This window comes from Lolium perenne, chromosome 6, assembly GCF_019359855.2.
Source record: "Lolium perenne isolate Kyuss_39 chromosome 6, Kyuss_2.0, whole genome shotgun sequence".
In the NCBI taxonomy this organism is placed as follows: Eukaryota; Viridiplantae; Streptophyta; class Magnoliopsida; order Poales; family Poaceae; genus Lolium; species Lolium perenne.
The window spans coordinates 158,284,737-158,308,986 of record NC_067249.2 but is presented as its reverse complement, the minus strand read 5'-3'; the positions used below and the strand labels follow the sequence as shown (position 1 = coordinate 158,308,986).

General features: G+C 43.7%; 2 long non-coding RNA genes and 1 other non-coding gene across 11 annotated transcripts; 2 read left to right on the top strand and 1 right to left on the bottom strand.

Moving 5' to 3' along the window:
• The first annotated feature begins 4,583 nt into the window (after positions 1-4,583).
• On the top strand, positions 4,584-10,204 carry LOC127307092 (uncharacterized). Of its 8 annotated transcripts, none has more exons than XR_011747377.1 (9): positions 4,584-5,000; positions 5,083-5,161; positions 5,583-6,478; positions 6,695-6,811; positions 7,427-7,527; positions 8,695-8,752; positions 8,956-9,129; positions 9,529-9,855; positions 9,950-10,204. It is a non-coding gene; the product is annotated as an uncharacterized lncRNA (long non-coding RNA). The 8 variants fall into 8 exon arrangements; XR_011747376.1 differs by having other exon boundaries at positions 4,585-5,000; positions 5,583-5,809; positions 6,041-6,811; XR_011747378.1 differs by having other exon boundaries at positions 4,590-5,000; positions 5,583-5,809.
• On the top strand, positions 9,205-9,312 carry LOC127311033 (small nucleolar RNA snoR74). Its single transcript, XR_007857526.1, has one exon. It is a non-coding gene; the product is annotated as a small nucleolar RNA snoR74 (small nucleolar RNA).
• Positions 10,205-10,643: 439 nt separating the features above from the next.
• LOC127307094 (uncharacterized) lies at positions 10,644-11,803 on the bottom strand. 2 transcript variants are annotated; one of them, XR_007855144.2, is made up of 3 exons: positions 11,533-11,803; positions 11,167-11,229; positions 10,644-11,015 (listed from the first exon to the last, which is right to left on the bottom strand). It is a non-coding gene; the product is annotated as an uncharacterized lncRNA (long non-coding RNA). The 2 variants fall into 2 exon arrangements; XR_007855143.2 differs by lacking the exon at positions 11,167-11,229.
• Positions 11,804-24,250: the final 12,447 nt, after the last annotated feature.

Sequence of the window (24,250 nt, the reverse complement as noted above, 5' to 3'; positions counted from 1 at the left end):
AGGAAGATAAAATCAGTGTAACTTCAAAAATTTCAGCATATAGAGAGGTGTTTTAGTAACATGAAAATTTCTACAACCATATTTTCCTCTCTCATAATAACTTTCAGAGACATCATGAACAAACTCAACAATATAAGTATCACATAAAGCATTCTTATTCACATGCATAAAAGTATCATTACTCTCCACATAAGCATAATCAATTTTATTAGTTGTAGTGGGAGCAAATTCAACAAAGTAGCTATCATTATTATTCTCATTATCAAATATAGGAGGCATATTGTAATCATAATCAAATTTATCCTCCATAACAGGCGGTACTAAAAGACTACTATCATCATCATAAATAGGAGGCAAAGTATCATCAAAGTAAATTTTCTCCTCAATGCTTGTGGGACTAAAAATATCATGCTCATCAAAGCCAGCTTCCCCAAGCTTAGAATTTTCCATATCATTAGCAACAATGGTGTTCAAAGCGTTCATACTAATATGTTCCATAGGTTTTTTAATTTTCGTATCAAACCATCCATATCTTAAATCAGGAAATAGAATAAGAAGCTCATTGTTGTCCATTATGCCTAACTAGTGTAAACAAGAAACAAAAAGATGCAATTGCAGGATCTAAAGGAAATAGCTTCGAGCACACACACAACGGTAACAGAAAAGTACTTTACCTGGGACCGGAGTATGAGTGGCTTTTACGTTTCCTCCCCGGCAACGGCGCCAGAAAATAGCTTGATGTCTACGCCCCCTCCTTTTCCTGTAGACAGTGTTGGGCCTCTAAGAGCAGAGGTTTGTAGAACAGCCGCAAGTTTCCCTTAAGTGGATCACCCAAGGTTTATCGAACTCAGGAAGGAAGAGGTCAAAGATATCCCTCTCATGCAACCCTGCAACCACAAAGCAAGAAGTCTCTTGTGTCCCCAACACACCTAATAGGTGCACTAGTTCGGCGAAGAGATAGTGAAATACAGGTGGTATAAATAAGTATGAGCAAAGGGCAACGGCACCAGTAAAAGTGCTTTGCCCAGGACAAGAAACAAGCTGCTTGTAACGCAGCAGTAGTAACGCAGTAAAACAGTAAACAAGCAGCGATAGCAGTATTTAGGAAAAAGGCCTAGGGATCAGACTTTCACTAGTGGACACTCTCAACATTGATCACATAACAGAATAGATAAATGCATACTCTACACTCTTGTTGGATGATGAACACCATTGCGTAGGATTACACGAACCCTCAATGCCGGAGTTAACAAGCTCCACAATTCAATGTTCATATTTAAATAACCTTAGAGTGCATGAAAGATCAATACGACTAAACCAAGTACTAACATAGCATGCACACTGTCACCTTCACGCTATGTAGGAGGAATAGATCACATCAATACCATCATAGCAATAGTTAACTTCATAATCTACAAGAGATCATAATCATAGCCTACGCCAAGTACTAACACGGATGCACACACTGTCACCATTACATCGTGCAGGAGGAATAAAACTACTTTAATAACATCACTAGAGTAGCACATAGATAAATTGTGATACAAAACACATTGCAATCATAAAGAGATATAAATAAGCACTTCACTATGCCATTCATAACAGTGAATAAGTATTCTGTGAAATATAGCCTAAGAGACCCACACGGTGCACACACTGTCACCTTTACACACGTGGGACAAGGAGTCTCCGGAGATCACATAAGTAAAACCCACTTGACTAGCATAATGACATCTAGATTACAAGCATCATCATATGAATCTCAATCATGTAAGGCAGCTTATGAGATTATTGTATTGAAGTACATATGAGAGAGATGAACCACATAGCTACCGGTACAGCCCCGAGCCTCGATGGAGAACTACTCCCTCCTCATGGGAGACAGCAGCGTTGATGAAGATGGCGGTGGTGTTGATGGAGAAGCCTTCCGGGGGCACTTCCCCGTCCCGGCGGCGTGCCGGAACAGAGACTCCTGTCCCCCAGATCTTGGCTTCGCGATGGCGGCGGCTCTGGAAGGTTTCTCGTACCGTGGCTTTTCCGTATCGAGGTTTTAGGTCGAGGGGCTTCTTATAGGCGAAGAGGCGGCGTCAGAAGGTCAACGGGGCGACGAGACTATAGGGGGGCGCGGGCCCCCCCTTAGCCGCGCCGGCCTAGGGTTTGGTGGGCCTGTGCCCCCTCTCTGGCGGCTCTCGGGTGTTCTGGATGCTTCCGGGCAAAATAGGAACCTGGGCGTTGATTTCGTCCAATTCCGAGAATATTTCCTTACTAGGATTTCTGAAACCAAAAACAGCAGAAAACAAAGAATCGGCACTTCGGCATCTTGTTAATAGGTTAGTTCCAGAAAATGCACGAATATGACATAAAGTGTGCATAAAACATGTAGATATCATCAATAATGTGGCATGGAACATAAGAAATTATCGATACGTCGGAGACGTATCAGTCCCCCCGACGAGTCCCCCGAGCGATGATTTTCCCATCCGGACGGCGAAATTCGGCCCAGTCGCGACCCCGGTTCCTCGTTTTCGTCCGGATTTGGCCCTTCATCCATCTGGCGAGCCCACGCCATTCCTGGCCCCCCGGGGACCTATCGGGGACTCCGGACGAGTGAAAAGCGGGGAAGGGCCCGATCTGTCGGTGACTCGACACACGAACCCCACCTCCACCCCTCGTATCTCTCTCGCCGCCGGCACCACCCCACCGGCTTGTTGCCCAGATTCCACCGTCCCTCCTTTCCCACCTGCCTATATTCCGCCGTCTTTCGACGACGGCCTATCTGGCTGCTCTTCCGCCGGCCTGTTTCCCGACTTTGGCCTGCTCCTCGTCGCTCGCGGCTCGGGTTGCCTCGACCACGCCCGTCAGGTGTTCGTCCATTTGCCTCGCCGGCCATGGACTCGGACGAAGAGGAGGAGCAGATGTTCGTCGAGCTTATGCAAGAAGAGATGGTAGCAGCCGCCCAAGACGACGAGCACATGATGATCCTCGGTTGCTTGGCAAGCATGTACGCCGGACTGGCAACTGGTCGACGTGGTGGGTCGGCACCAGGTCGCCGGAAGTGCAAGCCGAGATAGCGAATGGAGGGCTACTGCATGTTGTATGCCGACTACTTCGCCGACAATCCATTGCACGGTGAGAGTGTTTTCCGGCGTCGTTTCAGGATGAGCAGAAAGCTATTTCTGAAATTGTGTATGCCATCCGAGACTTTGATCCCTACTTCAGATGCAAGGCGGATTGCACTGGTTTGGTTGGATTTTCGTCACACCGCAGAAGTGCACGGTGGCTATGAGGATGTCGGTGTATGGAGCTCCCGGTGATACCGCAGATGACTATCTTCGGATGGCGGAGTCCACCGCCCTTGATTGTTTCTACCGGCTCTGCAGGCCGTCATAGCAGTTGTTCGGGGACTAGTACTTGAGATCACCCACGGTCGAAGACACTCAGCGGCTCCTTCCAACAACCGAAGCTAGCGGTTTGCCCGGGATGCTTGGAAGCATTGACTGCATGCATTAGCAATGGAAGAACTGTCCGTTTGCGTGGCAGGGAATGTACAAGGGTCACAAAAAAGGCTGCACTATGATACTTGAAGCAGTGGCTACCCATGATCTCTGGATTTGACACTCTTTCTTTGGTATGCCTGGATCCAACAATGACATCAACGTCCTAAACTGCTCCCCGGTCTTTTCCAAGCTTGTTGAGGGTCATGCTCCCCCGGTGGACTATGTGATCAATGGTCGGCACTACAACAAAGGATACTACCTTGCAGACGGTATCTATCCAAAGTGGGCAACATTTGTGAAGACTATCTCGAACCCTAGCACCCCAAACTTTGCGAGTTTGTCAAGAAACAAGAAGCTTGCCGAAAAGACGTCGAGCGTGCATTTGGTGTCCTCCAGCAGAGATTTGCTGTCGTCCGGTTCCCCGCTATGACTTGGTCCAAAGATCAGATGTGGGAGGTGATAAACTGCTGTATGTGCCTACATAATATGATTATTGAAAATGAGCGAAAGCATCCGGTTCCTCTAGCTAAGCAAGAAGCACCATATGAGAGAGAGGGTCCTCTTGCACAGCCTAATCACCAGGTGCCTCCATCATGGGCCGCCTTCATTGCTATGCGCCAGGAGATTCGAGACTCTACAATGCATCAGCTGCTGGCCTGCTGCAAGATGATCTGGTGGAGCACATATGGAGGCTCCGAGGCAACGCCAACGCCGACGCCAACTAATCTGTCTTAATTTGTTTGAAAAATTGTGAAATTGTGTGCTTCATTTGTTTCAGCACTTGTTAAACATTGTACTGATTATCGCCGAATTTGTTTCAGCAATTTTCGTACTCTTGGTCGCCGAACTTGTTAAATTTTATGTTAAATTTGTTTGAAATATGTCAAATGGTCGAGGTTGGGGGTTTCCTGCCGGGGGACGGCTGGAATTTCGGCGCTCTCCACGCCAAATCTTCCTCCAATCCGGACGAAAATTTCGCCGGATTTGGGGCGTGGGGAGCGCCAACGAGTGGGGATGCTCTTAGCTCCGCTTGCTGGTCCACGCGCGCGTCATGTGCTGGCCCTGTAGTACTACTCTCGCGCTGCCCAGGTAGAAAAGAAAAAGGGGACGGCCAACCCTAGCCGCCAAACCACGCGCTCCCTCGCTCGCGACCTCCTCCTCTCCGCCGCCGCCGCCGCCGCCTCGCTGGGCCACCGGTGCCACGCCGCGCGACCTCCTCCTCTCCGCCTCCGCCGCCGCCGCCGCCTCGCTCGGCCACCGGTGCCACGCCGCGCGACCTCCTCCTCTCCGCCGCCGCCGCCTCGCTGGGCCACCGGTGCCACGCCGCTGCTACGCTTTGCCTCACATCTGCTCTGCGTTCATCTTCTGGTCGGCCTAAGGTGAGGGCTGGAGCTTGCGTTGGCGGAGCTCACGGTGGTCGGCGGTCCTAGATACGTGCAGTGGTTATGCTCCTCGGCCAGAGCATGGCGTCGCGCCGGCAACCTCGGCATCCCAAATATACAGGTTCTCTGCCTTTCTTTCCCCTAACCCTGAATATCATCTCTCGCTATGATCAACATCACTTATTTTTTTTTCCTTATTATAGGATTGCAGGTGTGTCCGTGTGTACAGAAGCTGCTTGTGTAAATGCCTATGGGTAAAGACTACTCATGGAAGATGACTAGGTGTGTGCATCTTGTTTTCTTTGAAGAGGATGATTAGTAGATGTCAAACTTGACAGGTTTATCATCTCTTTTTAGTATATATTTTGTTGCTCATAATTATTGTATTAGTATGCTCAGGTTGTAGTTTAACATCAACGAAGACATGCCAAAGTTTTTTTTAGAACATCACATTCCTAAGATCCATTGAAGTTGATGATTAGAAAGTTCATTTCCCTCCTGCATCCTAAAAATATTTGCTACTTGATGTCTGTATTTGCTTTCATGCTTTCAGCATAATTAAGGGCAATGCCCCCAAGTGTTTGTCAAAATGACAAACTGGATATGATATGTGTATTAATAATGCCTCTTTTCCATGTTACTTCCACGATTATATGTACCATTTCAGAATTACTGAATCCAATTATTCTTGTTCATTTTTTAGGTCAGAGGTTGTGCTTCTTTTGGTGATTATTCTAGCTTTTGGTTTTAAAAATAATGGAGTAGCTGGTTCCATGGTGCATCAGCTAATCTGGATTTGATTGGCAGCTAAACATTCTATGTATGCTCATCCCGGCCTATAGCATTAAACTATTGGGACAACTATAAAACCCGTCTGACCCGTTCTCTCTCACTCTTGGGTTCGTCGAGATATGTTATCATCGACTGGAGGTAACCCATATTCCTCTGTTTTGTTTCAGCAAGCACTGCATTAATTTTACATGAATGTTTACTATCGTGTATCAAAAGAAGATCAAGAAATTATCTCGCAATAGTAGAAATTTTTCCTTGATGGTACACCTCCAAAATCTTTTCTGTCGTTCAGTGCATTTTCTTCTATTTTGTAATACTAATTTGTGCTGGTTGTATCTTTGACTAATAAAAATATCTTGATATTTGCAGGTTAGCCTTGATCGTGTAGTTACCTGTATTTTGTGTTGACCATTGTCATTTTGGCCAGCAGTTTCCCTATTTGGGACTATAATTAGTTTGGTCAGATGGTCCAGCGGCAGTTATGCTGGTTGTATCTTTTGGACTTTGTGATTTGTCCACAAATTACCGGCTTGAGAGGCTTTTCTCCATCGACATGCTATAAGTCAGGACTAGAAAGGCTTGCTTGAATTTCTTGGGTGCTTCTATAGTCGTATTCTGTTTTTCATCTTTTTCCTCATGGATTCATGGGCGATTGTTCAATTTTTTGAACATGGTTATAGAATATTTAGAGTAACTAGGAGTTAGACCTGAGGACTATTTGATCCAAGCTTCCGTATAGTTTGAGGTAGAAAAGGCTGAATACATCAATTTCCTAAAGCAGGTCAGACTTGCATCTATTTGTGATAGGTGAGAATCAAACCTATAGCTTGTGCGATGCATATTCTGTTTTAATAGATTGTCCCGGCATTAAATGATGCATATTTTTGGTCCTGGTTACTCTCATGTACACATAGGATTATATTGTTGAAACCTATTAGGTCTCGTTAGGGAACTTAACATTCCTCTTTATTAGTTTCTACTGTTCAAGCTACCTATTGATGCAGATTTTTTTTGCCAATGCAGAATGCTACTGTTGGGCATGCTTCAGTGTGCGTGCAAAAAGTTAGATACTCCTGAATGCTGATTGGGATGAAGCACGTACTTCTTTGGAGAGCTGTGCTGACTGTTGGGCATGTCTTGGTAAGCATTCACATTTTTCGGAATTCGGATGATAGGAGCATGCCTTCAGGTTCAGTTTTTACTCTTCGGTTTGATTACCACTGTCCCAGTGTACAACACAAGTACAGTTTGCTGCTTTGTATTTTCTGTCTTGTTCTATGCTTTACATCCTCAGTGGTTCAAGCAAAAAACCTGATCTAGACCGTGTTGACTAAATGTCACATATTTTGGATGTGTTTTTCTGCTTCTATGTTACTAAGGATCTTGCTTCCCAAACTGTAAATGGTTAGTGATTGACAGAATGTTTTGGAGTATCATTCCTTCATATAAATGAGTTATCCAAGTTTAGCTAGCTTTGCTAGCAGTGATTGAAGGTCACATTCTTATTGGGTGTATGACATTTTAGATAGTCCGTGAGACAACCATTTCCTTTGAGCCCTCACCTCTTAAAGGTTCTTTGTTAACCTGATATTGAGTTTGTGGTTCCTCCCAATTGTTTGATCCAAACATTAATCGATTGCCCCAGTTTTTTTAGGTTCTTTTCAAATTTCCTCAAATTTGAGAGCAGATGCTATGCAAGGAGTAAATGGCACAAAACTTTCTCAATTATGATCCATGTTCGTATTCTTTTCACAGGTCCGCGTACTGAAATATTTGTGGTGATCGCGTCGTGGAAAAAATAAAGCACCAAAAGGGAAAGATGGGCAATAGGCAACAAGAATGTTACCAAGCGATAAGTAAGCGCTAGACTTCCTTCATGGCATGCCTCTATTTCTTTTACAGGTTAATTGTATGAGCTCTTTTACGGTGATTGGCACGGAACTTTGGTTCCGTCTAATCAAATCTAGGTTCCGTCTAATGTATTTTTTTGTAGCCGTTGATTAAATCGATGTGTAACTTCTATAATACTTCAATAATTCTAAACGAACGTTTTGAAGATCAACTCATCAAATCAATCATAATCAGAAAAACAAAAAAATGAGTCTCATCAAATCGCAAACACGTCATGGCCTTCTTCCTAGAGCGATGGCCTCTTGTCCTCCATTGCAGCCGCCAGCCGCCGCCGCCCCTCCCTCCGTCGCAGCCGCTAGCCGCTCCGGCCGCTCGTGCTCCTCCGTCGCAGCCGCCAGACGCCGCCGCCTCCCCTCCCTCCGTTGTCTCCGCCAGCCACCGCCGCCCCCTCCCCCCACCCCCTCCCCTCCGTCACAGGGATCACCGGGAGAGTCACGAACGAAAGGATCGGCCGGAGTGTCGCTGGGATCGCCGGGAGAATTCAGCACCTACCCCCTACCTGACGCGGACGCATTTCTGGCTCCTCTTTCACGTCGCCTCCTTCGATCGTCGGTAAGCTCCAATTCATCAATGGCCCCCCTCCTGCTCACAAAGCATTTTGGGGAACTTAGTCAGTGGTACTATTTTGTAGCACATTGTCAGTTCGTTTATTTTGCTGAAACTACTACCTAGTAGTGTGGTTTGTATCTGAATACTGAAGAAAAAACACACAACGTAGACGCGGTACTTCTAAATCTGGCAGCCCACTGCCTGTTGGAACACATGAGTAATTTGCTCTATCAGTATTTTCTCTATCATAGTCTTCTTTATTTGGAATCTCTAAGCTAAATTGATTAGGTAGCTTTAGGTCCTGTAGCTATCTTTGGGCTAGAGAGTTGGCAGTGGCGAGGTGCAGATTCAGCGAGCTCAACTCTAGCAGTCTAGCATCAGCGTATTATGGTCAGCTTTGAGATTGTACATTTTAATAGAGATGATTAAACAAAATAGAATCTGAGAGGTTACCATAGCAGTATGAAAACAGAAAGTGTTCCATGATGGCAACAGTACAAGCAGGAAATATTTGCTGACGGTGATGCTCAAACATTTGCTGAATTATTGTTTCTGTTGTGTAGGACAACAAGCTGCGAGAAGAAGCTCTATGATGGGTGCATTTGAAGTTTGATCATCGAGGTATTATTCTTGTCTAATCCCTTTGCTTCAGTTTCTATCACCTTTTCTTCCTGAATGCTACTGATGTTGTCTCTATGTAGATGACTGGTAGAAGCATCTTGCGTAAATTGAAATTTCAAGAACTTCTGCTAGTTCATCACTTCTAAATTTGTTTTGTGTTTGCTTCAACATAATTACCAATTTGTTCAATGTAAAAATTTCAGAGAGTCCAGGCTCACAACATTGGATATCTTTGGTCTGCGTGTAGACTATGTATGTCTCCAGGAGAAGTTTGGGTTAAAGAGACAGCAGATTGAGATACATGAGATTGGTGCTGACTGCTAGGATATCTTTCAACATGGATGACTTGCTTTCTACCTGAAACACCTGCATGATCTGTAATAACAGGATTTCCACAAGTCCATTAATTGATAATCATGAACCTTCTGTTGTTTCTGCTGGAGCTTCTTGTGATTGGAGCCGTAAACTTTAGGAATACCGGTCTCATTGTTATTTGGTGAACCGTTGGACACAGTACTTTGTGTTTTATGTCTATTGGTTCAGTAAATAATGGTACATTTTGCACCAATTCACCATTGATGGTTTGTGTTCTGTGAGTAGTTCTGGCAAAATCTAATATAACTTTGTAGTCAGTTGAGTAGTCTTTGTCATTTGAATGTATGAAGTTTCGTGTTTCTTACTTGATGTATTGGTGGATGTGTTATTGTCATTATGCTAATTGATCCTTGTTGTGTTGCTATGAGTCTAATTATTTTATTGATTGTTCATAATTGCAGAACACCAGGGAGACATCGTTCACCCTTGAGAAGATGGCACTGAACAAGGCTAAGAGGTACCTGGAGGATGTCCTTGCTCGCAAGCAAGCCATTCCCTTCCATAGGTACTGCCGTGGTGTTGGACGTACTGCACAAGCTAAGAACTGCCAGCCAAATGGTCATGGACGCTGGCCAGCCAAGTCTGCTCAGTTTGTTCTGGATCTTCTCAAGAATGCTGAGAGCAATGCTGAGGTCTGCGATCTTATTGTGCCCCCCAATTGCAGCCTACATGTCTAACCCGTGCCACATTGAACTCATCTTATCCGAGAAGAGCCACTAAATAAAGAGGTATGCTCTTTCTTAACACCATACCTTGCGATATGCTTGTTTGTCAACACTGTTGCAATCCCCTGATGTGTCCGATACTTGTTTGTTTGAGCAGGCTGAGTCCGAGATTGCACCCAGGAAGGCCTAGAGGAAGAAAGCTTGGCTTAATTGTCCGCTTATTCGTTAGAGCAACTTGTAGTATCTGGTTTTGGCAGAGTGGAAATTTTTGCCTGTTATCATATGTCATCGTCTAAATACTGCTAGATAATACTTTGTGAACCATTGATGACCCTCCTGTGTACCAGATCGAATCTGGTTGTGTTTTGGGATATTTTTCATATTGGTATCTCAGTATCTATCTTTCAGTTTAGAGGTCTGCTCCCATTTAAAAAAAAACATGATACAAGACGTTCAAGATTGGCGATAAAACTTATATCGTCACTCGTCTCATCGTAACTGCCACAATGTACAAATCACCATTTCATCTACATCCTCTTGATTTAAAAGGATGACCAATCATTCCGGTGGTACACACCCAGGCTTGATGTGGTACGATTCGGAATTACTATCATAACCATGTCCACACATAGCTATTTGCTGAAGTCACAGATGATCTTCATGAATCTTTGAAGATGATGGCACAAAAGTTACAGCAGTTTCTTTTTGGTTCCGGATCGCCAAAAGATACTATGTCATCTCTGTTGTAAGTTGGTGGAATGGTTTTTAATGTTTCTCTTTTGTATTGGCGATAAAAAATATTGATCATCTTCATTCTAATCGAGACGACACGAGCATGAATACAACTTACATGAGAAAATATTGTATTGGCCAATTAGTTTGGAAATAAATAACAAACATTTTGATTTCAATTACACAGGCATCAGAAGATCACGAGGTACTAATGTTGGCACCATGCATCAGTGGAACAAATTTCAAAATTTGTGATCATCTTCCCTCATCAGGCGAATTCAGTCTCTGCCCTACCTCTAATAGTGGATTTATAGGACATGACTCACTTCGATCTATATAACTATGCATATTTAACTACAAATGCTGGCAGCTTAGTCAACTATCAAGCTTTGTCTGTAACTTTTGGAGTTTATTGCCCACAGCTTCTGCAGTAGCACCAGAACTTCTCTCTCATTCTCCTCTTTGACTTCTAGCAGAAGTGACTCATAGTACTGCATTAGCACCAAAACCAAAGTCAGATTCGCAGCAAAAATATGCTCTTCGGTGTGTTCTTTAGAGAAGTATCAATAACATGGCATAACTATTACTTATTTGTTGCACAGAAATATGATGTTTCGATATCATCAACACTTGTCCCAATACCTTGTCAGTTCCATAATACTGGACTAAAATTTCAAGATCAAACTGACTAGCCAAAGCGGTTTCCTATGAAGTAAAAAATTAAAATAAGAGCTGTGCATAAACAATGAATAATATAGATTCAGAAGATGTCAGAGAATATGAAATGCGAGTGTGTCTGTGACATAGACAACAGTTGATATCACATAATTACCACTATGAGCAAATCAAGAACAGCTAACATGTTCAAGTGTCTTGACGCAGTTAGATCAAACTTGTTCCCTTTCTATGTCAAGCTCTTCCCATCAACAGAGAAAACAGAAGAATTGCCAACCAGTTTGAAGAAAAATTCAGAAAAAATGTGTTTGCCCAGAATCAACTTGAGCTAACCTTTGTAGCGCTTATGTCCTTGTCTTGCAGACCCATACAGAACAAAATGAAGCTTGGGCGCCATGTAGTGTAATAGGCAGCTTCTCTGGAAAGCACTCATGTGCCAGGGATAGGGACAAGATCTAAAATCTACAAAACAAGAAATATTTACCGCTACATAAAAAAGGACATGAAGCTACAATACAAAACTGAAGCTTGGGCGCCTATGAAGCTTTCAAGTTTCTTTGGAAGCATGCATTTCAGGAGATAAAAAGACTAAGCGACAAGCAAAGAAGACATCTTCACGATTAATTGTGCCGTGCAGGAGTAAAACCCATATACTATCCCCTGAGATGTGATGGGAGTAGGCCTCTAGAAACATTGAAGTTTAGCTTGAGAGAGCTCAGAATTGCCATAACTTGTTGCTTCTTTTGACATGGCCACAAAGCAGCAGGTGCAATTGAACCAGGTCCTAGGGAATTCCAAGACATGTAACAATTACCAGGTAGCAGCAATACATGGGAATTTGTACACCAGAACTCCCCGGGGCATGCAAATTCTTGTCAAGAAGAATACCCAAAGGTTCCAAGGATGGTGGCCAAGCATGATGGTCAACCAGACTATCAAGATAACTGAAAACAAATTTTAAAAAAACATAATAATTGCAAACATTCTGTAATTAGAGGGAATGCATTCATAAGTTGATGCTGATAGTTCTTAGCATCAGGAGCATGCGTAATCAACAGACCCACATTCCAATAGAGAATCATATTATTCAGCTTGTATTGATTAGCATCTAGAAATCCACGAGAGTTTGCATTTGACTGCATAATTTCAGCATAATCTGTAATGCCAGGGTGAGACAAGAAAGAGCTAAATTCAGAATTATGGATACTGAACTCCAATCCATTCATGGCATTAGATTCAGGACCAGCAATAATTAGTAGACTCCCATTAATCTGAGCACTAATTAACAGCAACTCATGCCAGTTGATACAAAATAATTCATGAAGAAAAGACCTTAAATTGGGCCTCACACGTGAGACATCACCTGACTGTCCAGTGAGATGCACAGAGACCCTTGCACTGATGCACGATTCTTCCTTAGGCATCCAACATTGAACCATATCATTAAGAGCATCTCCATCGGCGCCCCCTATAGCGACCCCGTGTGAGCGAAAATGGGCTCACACCGGCGCGCCCCAAACGGCGCCGGCGATTTTTCGAGCTCAATGAAGCGCCGGTAACCCCGTGCCGGCCCCTTCGCAAAGGGCGCGAATCGGGCGCGCCAGCGCCTCGCGAGGCTAAATTTTTTGGACGTGGGAGCTGCCTGTCAGCCACACATCCCCAAATTATACATCTTCTCCCCCAAAACCCCGTCCCCTCCGCCGCTCATTTCTCCCGCCTGCCGCTCCATCTCCCATCCAGCCTCCAACCCGAAAAACCCTCGCCACCGCGCCATGCCACCGAAGAGAAAGGCTCCGGCGAAGGCAGCGAAGCTGCCGACGAAGGCGCCGCCGAAGGCGCCTACCGTTGCGCCGAAGGAGAAGACGGCGACCATGTCGCAGGAGGAGTGGGACAAGGAGATGGAACGCCGCTCCTTCATAATGGCCGACCGTAGAAGACGACGCATCGCTACTATCGACGCAGCGAAAGCGGCGACCACTGCGCAAGCGTGCCTCAGCTTGGGCGGCGGCCTCAGCAACATCTCGAGCTCACCGTCATCGCCGGGTTACTACGCGGGGTACAACCCAGACGGGCCGTTGATCTCGCAGATGCGGCTGTCGCAGATGGACGGCCGCGCCCGCTACTCCCTCGAGTACGGGGACAGCGACATGACCGTCGACCACAACGCGCTGTTCTCGCCGGATTCAGCGGCGACGGGCAGCGGCGCCTTTCGCTTCCCCGACCTGAACTCGTCGCCTGACCTGCGCCGCACCGAGGGCCACGTGACAGACGGCACCGGCCTTCCCCGACGATGGCAGGCACACCCACCAGGTGTTCGACAGCGCGTCCGACGTGTCCATGGGCGAGGAGGAGGTGCGTTTCCTTACTTTTATGTGTTATGTGCATCGTAGACACCGACGGCGAATGAAAGTAGGTAACTTAATGCGTAGATTGCCGCCGGGGAGGAGATCCTCAATGGCTTCATACGCGACCATGCCTACGAACCCCCCATCGACGAGTATGAAGAAGAGGCCGAGGAGGACGAAGGTGAGGAGGAGGTCAAGGAGGAGCTGATCGACGCCGACACCGACATGACCACGACGACACGCATGCGTTCCAGTGGCACTCGTGGTCCGAGGTGGAGGTCTTTGGAGGATGAATGTCTCATCGAGGCGTGGAAGCAAGTGAGCTTTTGCCCCATCAGCGGCGCCAACCAAACCGGAGGCAAGTACTACAAGCGCATCCTCGATTGCTTCAACGAGAAGAATAACTATGGTGACTACACCAACATGGACATGAACCGGAACGAGGGCGCACTCTCTCACCGTTGGAACATGATCAAGGCGGCGTGTAGCAAGTTCCATGGCTACTATGAGAAGATTAAGAACCGGAAGGAGAGCGGCAAGACGATGGTGGATTGGGTATGATCTACGCCCATCTTATTCATAATGCATTATAGTGTATCTATTTGATGATCCATCTTGTTCCATATCTTGTTTTGCATCATGTATATGATCCAACTTGTTCCATATCTTGTTTTGCATCATGTATTGTTAGATGCTCGATGCCCCCGACATGTACAAGAACAACACGAGGACAAATACTTCCCCTTCATGCATTGCTACAACAAGCTACAAGGTTGCAAGAAATGGGACGACCTCCTCCACACTCTAATGAAGTACGGGGAAGATGGGCCGGTCGATCCAGCCGACGCCTCCACCGGGCGCCCCATTGGCAAAAAGAAGGCCAAGGCCGAGAGGAATGCGGCGCCGGTATTGGCAGCCATGGACGCCTGCATCGAGAAGATGATCACCTCATTCTCGGTGGAGAACAAGGAAGCGGCGGATAGGGCCACCGTCGTGTGGAAGGCAATCCTCGACAAGCAAGACATGAAGATTGAGTTGGAGAGGGAGAAGGTGGAGGCGGCGAAGATGGAAGCTCACGCCGCTTCCATGAAGGCCACCAACGAAGCGACACAGCTAACGTTGGCCAAGATGTCTCAAGAATCAATGATCTTGATGGATGACATGGAGAAGATGGACCCGTTGGCGCGGGCGTGGCACGAGATGTACCGCGAGCGCATCGGCCAAGAGGTGATGGCGGCACGAGCTGCGTCGGCGTCTCCCCTGGAACCCTCCACGTTCATGTCTCTGATGTCTACGGGTGCTTCTATTCTTGTAGACAATGTTGGGCCTCCAAGAGCAGAGGTTTGTAGAACAGCAGCAAGTTTCCCTTAAGTGGATCACCCAAGGTTTATCGAACTCAGGGAGGAAGAGGTCAAAGATATCCCTCTCATGCAACCCTGCAACCACAAAGCAAGAAGTCTCTTGTGTCCCCAACACACCTAATAGGTGCACTAGTTCGGCGAAGAGATAGTGAAATACAAGTGGTATGAATGAATATGAGCAGTAGTAACGGTGCCAGAAAAGTGCTTGCTGGCGTGCAGTTGATGGTAGTAATATTGCAGGAAGTAAAGATGCAGTAAAACAGTAAACAAGCAGCGATAGCAGTATTTAGGAACAAGGCCTAGGGATCATACTTTCACTAGTGGACACTCTCAACATTGATCACATAACAGAATAAATAAATAGATGCTAGACTCTACACCCTCTTGTTGGATGATGAACACCACTAACTGTGTAGGATTACACGAACCCTCAATGCCGGAGTTAACAAGCTCCACAATATTCAATGTTCATATTTAAATAACCTTAGAGTGCATAACAGATCAACATAACCAAACCAAGTACTAACATAGCATGCACATTGTCACCTTCACACTACGAAAGGAGGAATAGATCACATCAATACTATCATAGCAATAGTTAACTTCATAATCTACAAGAGATCACAATCATAGCCTACGCCAAGTACTACACGATGCACACACTGTCACCATTACATCGTGCAGGAGGAATAAACTACTTTAATAACATCATTAGAGTAGCACACAGATAAATTGTGATACAAAACACATTGCAATCATAAAGAGATATAAATAAGCACTTCACTATGCCATTCATAACAGCGAATAAGTATTCTGTGAAATATAGCCTAAGAGACCCACACGGTGCACACACTGTCACCTTTACACACGTGGGACAAGGAGTCTCCGGAGATCACATAAGTAAAATCCACTTGACTAGCATAATGACATCTAGATTACAAGCATCATCATATGAATCTCAATCATGTAAGGCAGCTCATGAGATTATTGTATTGAAGTACATAGGAGAGAGATGAACCACATAGCTACCGGTACAGCCCCGAGCCTCGATGGAGAACTACTCCCTCCTCATGGGAGACGGCAGCGTTGATGAAGATGGTGGTGGTGTTGATGGAGAAGCCTTCCGGGGGCACTTCCCCGTCCCGGCGGCGTGCCGGAACAGAGACTCCAGTCCCCCAGATCTTGGCTTCGCGATGGCGGCGGCTCTGGAAGGTTTTCTCTGGTTTCGTCAAACGTGGTAGGGTTTTCGCGACGGAGACTTTAAGTAGGCGGAAGGGCAGCGTCAGAAGGGGTCTGGGGCCACCAGACACTAGGGCGGCGCGCCCCCCTCCTGGGCCGCGCCGCCACCATGTGTGGGCCCCCTGTGGCCCCTCTCTGGCGGCTCTCGGGTGTTCTGGAAGCTCCCGGGGATTCAAAGATGCTGGGCGTTGATTTCGTCCAATTCCGAGAATATTTCCTTACTAGGATTTCTGAAACCAAAAACAGCAGAAAACAGCAACTGGCCCTTCGGCATCTCGTCAATAGGTTAGTTCCGGAAAACGCATAATAATAACATAAAGTATGCATAAAACATGTAGATATCATCAATAATGTGGCATGGAACATAAGAAATTATCGATACGTCGGAGACGTATCAGCATCCCCAAGCTTAGTTCCTGCTCGTCCCGAGTAGGTAAACGATAACAAAGATAATTTCTGGAGTGACATGCCACCATAACCTTGATCATACTATTGTAAGCATATGTAATGAATGCAGCAATCAAAACAATGGTAATGATATGCGTAAACAACTGAATCATAAAGCAAAGACTTTTCATGAATAGTACTTTCAAGACAAGCATCAATAAGTCTTGCATAAGAGTTAACTCATAAAGCAATAAATCAAAGTAAAGGTGTTGAAGCAACACAAAGGAAGATTAAGTTTCAGCGGTTGCTTTCAACTTATAACATGTATATCTCATGGATAGTTGTCAATGCAAAGTAATATAACAAGTGCAATATGCAAGTATGTAGGAATCAATGCACAGTTCACACAAGTGTTTGCTTCTTGAGGTGGAGAGAGATAGGTGAACTGACTCAACATAAACGTAAAAGAAAGGCCCTTCGCAGAGGGAAGCAGGGATAAAATCATGTGCTAGAGCTTTTTAAGTTTTGAAATCATATAGAGAGCATACAAATAAAGTTTTGAGAGGTGTTTGTTGTTGTCAACGAATGGTAGCGGGTACTCTAACTACCTTATCAACCAGACTTTCAAGAGCGGCTCCCATGAAGGACGTTATCTCTACCAGCAAGGTAGATCATCCCTCTTCTCTTTTGTTTACACATGTACTTTAGTTTAGTTTTTATTTTTTTTATTTTTTAGATGACACTCCTCCCAACCTTTGCTTTCTCAAGCCATGGCTAACCGAATCCTCGGGTGCCTTCCAAGAATCACATACCATGAAGGAGTGTCTATTTGCAAAATTAAGTTGCTTACTGATGAATCAGAGCAAAACATGTGAAGAGAATTATTAATGCAAGTTAATTAATTGGGGCTGGGAACCCCATTGCCAGCTCTTTTTGCAAAATTATTGGATAAGCGGATGAGCCACTAGTCCATTGTGAAAGTCTGTCAAAAGTAAATGACAAGATCGAAAGATAAAACACCACATACTTCCTCATGAGCTATAAAACATTGACACAAATAAGAGATAATAGCTTTTGAATTGTTTAAAGGTAGCACATGAAGTATTTGCTTGGAATGGCAGAGAAATACCATGTGGTAGGTAGGTATGGTGGACACAAATGGCATAGTGGTTGGCTCAAGGATTTTGGATGCATGAGAAGTATTCCCTCTCGATACAAGGTTTAGGCTAGCAAGATTATTTGAAACAAACACAAGGATGAACCGGTGCAGCAAAACTCACATAAAAGACATATTGTAAACATTATAAGACTCTACACCGTCTTCCTTGTTGTTCAAACTCTTTACTAGAAATTATCTAGACTTTAGAGAGACCAAATATGCAAACCAAATTTTAGCAAGCTCTATGTATTTCTTCATTAATGGGTGCAAAGTATATGATGCAAGAGCTTAAACATGAGCACAACAATTGCCAAGTATCACATTATCGAAGACATTTTAGAATTACTACATGTAGCATTTCCCGATTCCAACCATATAACAATTTAACGAAGAAGATTCAACCTTCGCCATGAATACTATGAGTAAAGCCTAAGGACATATTTGTCCATATGCAACAGCGGAGCGTGTCTCTCTCCCACACAATGAATGCTAGGATCCATTTTATTCAAACAAAAACAAAAACAAGAACAAACCGACGCTCCAAGCAAAGAACATAAGATGTGATGAAATAAAAATATAGTTTCAGGGGAGGAACCTGATAATGTTGTCGATGAAGAAGGGGATGCCTTGGGCATCCCCAAGCTTAGACGCTTGAGTCTTCTTAAAATATGCAGGGGTGAACCACCGGGGCATCCCCAAGCTTAGACTCTTCACTCTTCTTGATCATAGTATATCATCCTCCTCTCTTGACCCTTAAAACTTGCTCCACACCAAACTCGAAACAAACTCATTAGAGGGTTAGTGCATAATCAAAAATTCACATGTTTAGAGGTGACACAATCATTCTTAACACTTCTGGACATTGCCCAAAGCTACTGGAGATTAACGGAACAAAGAAATCCATCCAACACAGCAAAAGAGGCAATGCGAAATAAAAGGCAGAATCTGTCAGAACAGAACAGTCCGTAAAGACGAATTTTAAAGTGGCACCAGACTTGCTCAGATGAAAATGCCCAAATTGAATGAAAGTTGCGTACATATCTGAGGATCACGCACGTAAATTGGCAGATTTTTCTGAGTTACCTACAGAGAATTCTGCCCAGATTCGTGACAGACAGAAATCTGTTTCTGCGCAATAATCCAAATCTAGTATCAACCTTGCTATCAAAGACTTTACTTGGCACAACAATGCAACAAAATTAAGATAAGGAGAGGTTGCTACAGTAGTAACAACTTCCAAGACACAAATACAAAATAAAAGTACTGTAACAAAATAAACACATGGGTTATCTCCCAAGAAGTTCTTTCTTTATAGCCATTAAGATGGGCTCAACAGTTTTAATGATGCACTCGCAAGAAATAGTAGTTGAAGCAAAAGAGAGCATCAAGAGGCAAATTCAAAACAAATTTAAGCCTAACATGCTTCCTATGAAAAGGAATCTTGTAAATAAACAAGTTCATGAAGAGCAAAGTAACAAGCATAGGAAGATAGAACAAGTGTAGCTTTAAAAATTTCAGCACATAGAGAGGTGTTTTAGTAACATGAAAATTTCTAAAACCATATTTTCCTCTCTCATAATAACTTTCAGAGGCATCATGAACAAACTCAACAATATAAGTATCACATAAAGCATTCTTATTATGAGTCTCATGCATAAAATTATTACTCTCCACATAGGCATAATCAATTTTATTAGTTGTAGTGGGAGCAAATTCAACAAAGTAGCTATCATTATTATTCTCATTATCAAATATAGGAGGCATATTGTAATCATAATCAAATTTATCCTCCATAACAGGTGGTACTAAAAGACTACTATCGTTATAATCATCATAAATAGGAGGCAAAGTATCATCAAAGTAAATTTTCTCCTCAATGCTTGGGGGACTAAAAATATCATGCTCATCAAAGCCAGCTTCCCCAAGCTTAGAACTTTCTATATCATTAGCAACAATGGTATTCAAAGTGTTCATACTAATATGTTCCATAGGTTTTTTAATTTTCGCATCAAACCATCCATGTCTTAAATCAGGAAATAGAATAAGAAGCTCATTGTTGTCCATTATGCCTAACTAGTGTAAACAAGAAACAAAAAGATGCAATTGCAGGATCTAAAGGAAATAGCTTCGAGCACACACACAACGGCAACAGAAAAGTACTTTACCTGGGACCGGAGTATGAGAGCCTTTTACCTTTCCTCCCCGGCAACGGCGCCAGAAAAGTGCTTGATGTCTACGGGTGCTTCTATTCTTGTAGACAGTGTTGGGCCTCCAAGAGCAGAGGTTTGTAGAACAGCAGCAAGTTTCCCTTAAGTGGATCACCCAAGGTTTATCGAACTCAGGGAGGAAGAGGTCAAAGATATCCCTCTCATGCAACCCTGCAACCACAAAGCAAGAAGTCTCTTGTGTCCCCAACACACCTAATAGGTGCACTAGTTCGGCAAAGAGATAGTGAAATACAAGTGGTATGAATGAATATGAGCAGTAGTAACGGAGCCAGAAAAGTGCTTGCTGGCGTGCAGTTGATGGTAGTAATATTGCAGGAAGTAAAGATGCAGTAAAACAGTAAACAAGCAGCGATAGCAGTATTTAGGAACAAGGCCTAGGGATCATACTTTCACTAGTGGACACTCTCAACATTGATCACATAACAGAATAAATAAATAGATGCTAGACTCTACACCCTCTTGTTGGATGATGAACACCACTAACTGTGTAGGATTACACGAACCCTCAATGCCGGAGTTAACAAGCTCCACAATATTCAATGTTCATATTTAAATAACCTTAGAGTGCATAACAGATCAACATAACCAAACCAAGTACTAACATAGCATGCACACTGTCACCTTCACACTACGAAAGGAGGAATAGATCACATCAATACTATCATAGCAATAGTTAACTTCATAATCTACAAGAGATCACAATCATAGCCTACGCCAAGTACTACACGATGCACACACTGTCACCATTACACCGTGCAGGAGGAATAAACTACTTTAATAACATCACTAGAGTAGCACACAGATAAATTGTGATACAAAACACATTGCAATCATAAAGAGATATAAATAAGCACTTCACTATGCCATTCATAACAGCGAATAAGTATTCTGTGAAATATAGCCTAAGAGACCCACACGGTGCACACACTGTCACCTTTACACACGTGGGACAAGGAGTCTCCGGAGATCACATAAGTAAAATCCACTTGACTAGCATAATGACATCTAGATTACAAGCATCATCATATGAATCTCAATCATGTAAGGCAGCTCATGAGATTATTGTATTGAAGTACATAGGAGAGAGATGAACCACATAGCTACCGGTACAGCCCCGAGCCTCGATGGAGAACTACTCCCTCCTCATGGGAGACTGATACGTCTCCGACGTATCGATAATTTCTTATGGTCCATGCCACATTATTGATGTTATCTACATGTTTTATGCACACTTTATGTCATATTCGTGCATTTTCTGGAACTAACCTATTAACAAGATGCCGAAGTGCCAGTTGCTGTTTTCTGCTGTTTTTGGTTTCAGAAATCCTAGTAACGAAATATTCTCGGAATTGGACGAAATCAACGCCCAGGGTCCTATTTTGCACGAAGCTTCCAGAAGTCCGAAGAGGAGACGAAGTGGGGCCACACCCTAGGGCGGCGCGGCCCCCCCCTTGGCCGCGCGGCCCTGTGGTGTGGGGCCCTCGTGCCGCCTCCTGACCCGCCCTTCCGCCTACTTAAAGCCTCCGTTGCGAAACCCCCAGTACCGAGAGCCACGATACGGAAAACCTTCCAGAGACGCCGCCGCCGCCGATCCCATCTCGGGGGATCCAGGAGATCGCCTCCGGCACCCTGCCGGAGAGGGGAATCATCTCCCGGAGGACTCTACGCCGCCATGGTCGCCTCCGGAGTGATGAGTGAGTAGTCTACCCCTGGACTATGGGTCCATAGCAGTAGCTAGATGGTTGTCTTCTCCCCATTGTGCTTCATTGTCGGATCTTGTGAGCTGCCTAACATGATCAAGATCATCTATCTGTAATTCTATATGTTGCGTTTGTTGGGATCCGATGAATAGAGAATACTTGTTATGTTGATTATCAAAGTTATGTCTATGTGTTGTTTATGATCTTGCATGCTCTCCGTTACTAGTAGATGCTCTGGCCAAGTAGATGCTTGTAACTCCAAGAGGGAGTATTTATGCTCGATAGTGGGTTCATGCCTCCATTGATATCTGGGGACAGTGATGTAAAGTTCTAAGGTTGTGGATGTGCTGTTGCCACTAGGGATAAAACATTAGTGCTATGTTCAAGGATGTAGTTACTAGTTACATTACGCGCAATACTTAATGCAATTGTCTGTTGTTAGCAACTTAATACTGGAGGGGGTTCGGATGATAACCTGAAGGTGGACTTTTTAGGCATAGATGCATGCTGGATGGCGGTCTATGTACTTTGTCGTAATGCCCAATTAAATCTCACAATACTCATCATAATATGTATGTGCATGGTCATGCCCTCTTTATTTGTCAATTGCCCAACTGTAATTTGTTCACCCAACATGATGTTTATCTTATGGGAGAGACACCTCTAGTGAACTGTGGACCTCGGTCCAATTCTCTATACTGAAATACAATCTACTGCAATACTTGTTCTACTGTTTTCTGCAAACAATCATCTTCCACACAATACGGTTAATCCTTTGTTACAGCAAGCCGGTGAGATTGACAACCTCACTGTTTCGTTGGGGCAAAGTACTTTGGTTGTGTTGTGCAGGTTCCACGTTGGCGCCGGAATCTCTGGTGTTGCGCCGCACTACATCCCGCCGCCATCAACCTTCAACGTGCTTCTTGACTCCTACTGGTTCGATTAAACCTTGGTTTCTTACTGAGGGAAACTTGCCGCTGTGCGCATCACACCTTCCTCTTGGGGTTCCCAACGGACGTGTCAACCACACGCATCAAGCAAATTTCTGGCGCCGTTGCCGGGGAGATCAAGACACGCTGCAAGGGGAGTCTCCACTTCTCAATCTCTTTACTTTGTTTTTTGTCTTGCTTAGTTTTATTTACTACTTTGTTTGCTGCACTAAATCAAAATACAAAAAAATTAGTTGCTAGTTTTACTTTATTTGTTATCTTGTTTGCTATATAAAAAACACAAAAAAATTAGTTACTTGCATTTACTTTATCTAGTTTGCTTTATTTACTGTTGCTAAAATGGCCAACCCTGAAAATACCAAGTTGTGTGACTTCACAACCACAAATAATAATGATTTCTTATGCACACCTATTGCTCCACCTGCTACTACAGCAGAATTCTTTGAAATTAAACCTGCTTTACTGAATCTTGTTATGCGAGAGCAATTTTCTGGTGTTAGTTCTGATGATGCTGCTGCCCATCTTAATAATTTTGTTGAACTATGTGAAATGCAAAAATATAAAGATGTAGATGGTGACATTATAAAATTAAAATTGTTCCCTTTCTCATTAAGAGGAAGAGCTAAAGATTGGTTGCTATCTCTGCCTAAGAATAGTATTGATTCATGGACTAAATGCAAGGATGCTTTTATTGGTAGATATTATCCCCCTGCTAAAATTATATCTTTGAGGAGTAGCATAATGAATTTTAAACAATTGGATACTGAGCATGTTGCACAAGCATGGGAAAGAATGAAATCTCTGGTTAAAAATTGGATTCAGCTGCTGGAGGTACCTATTGGATTCAGCTGCTGGAGGTACCTTTATGTCCATCACTCTTGGTGAAGCAACAAAGCTTCTTGATAATATGATGATCAACTACTCTGAATGGCACACGGAAAGAGCTCCACAAGGTAAGAAGGTAAATTCTGTCGAAGAAACCTCTTCCTTGAGTGATAAGATTGATGCTATTATGTCTATGCTTGTGAATGATAGGACTAATATTGATCCTAATAATGTTCTGTTAGCTTCATTGGTTGCACAAGAAGAACATGTTGATGTAAACTTCATTAAAAATAATAATTTCAACAACAATGCTTACCGGAACAATTCTAGTAACAACTATAGGCCATATCCTTATAATAATGGCAATGGTTATGCTAATTCTTATGGGAATTCTTACAATAATAATAGGAACACACCCCCTGGACTTGAAGCCATGCTTAAAGAATTTATTAGTACACAAACTGCTTTTAACAAATCTGTTGAAGAAAAGCTTGGGAAAATTGATATACTTGCTTCTAAAGTCGATAGTCTTGCTGCTGATGTTGATCTTTTGAAATCGAAAGTTATTCCTAATGAGAATCATCATAATAAAATTGTTACTACAGCGAATGCCATCCAAGTTAGAATTAATGAGAATATAAGATTAATGGCTGAACTGCGTGCTAGGTGGGATAGAGAAGAAAATGAAAAACTAGCTAAAGAGAAGAATGTAGCTAAAGTTTGGACTATTACCACCACTAGTAATGCTAATGCTACACATGTTGCTGCACCTCCTACTATTAATAATAAAAGAATTGGTGCTAGCAATGTTTCCACTTCTAATGCAAAGCGCGAGAAACTGCCTGAAACTGCTAAAA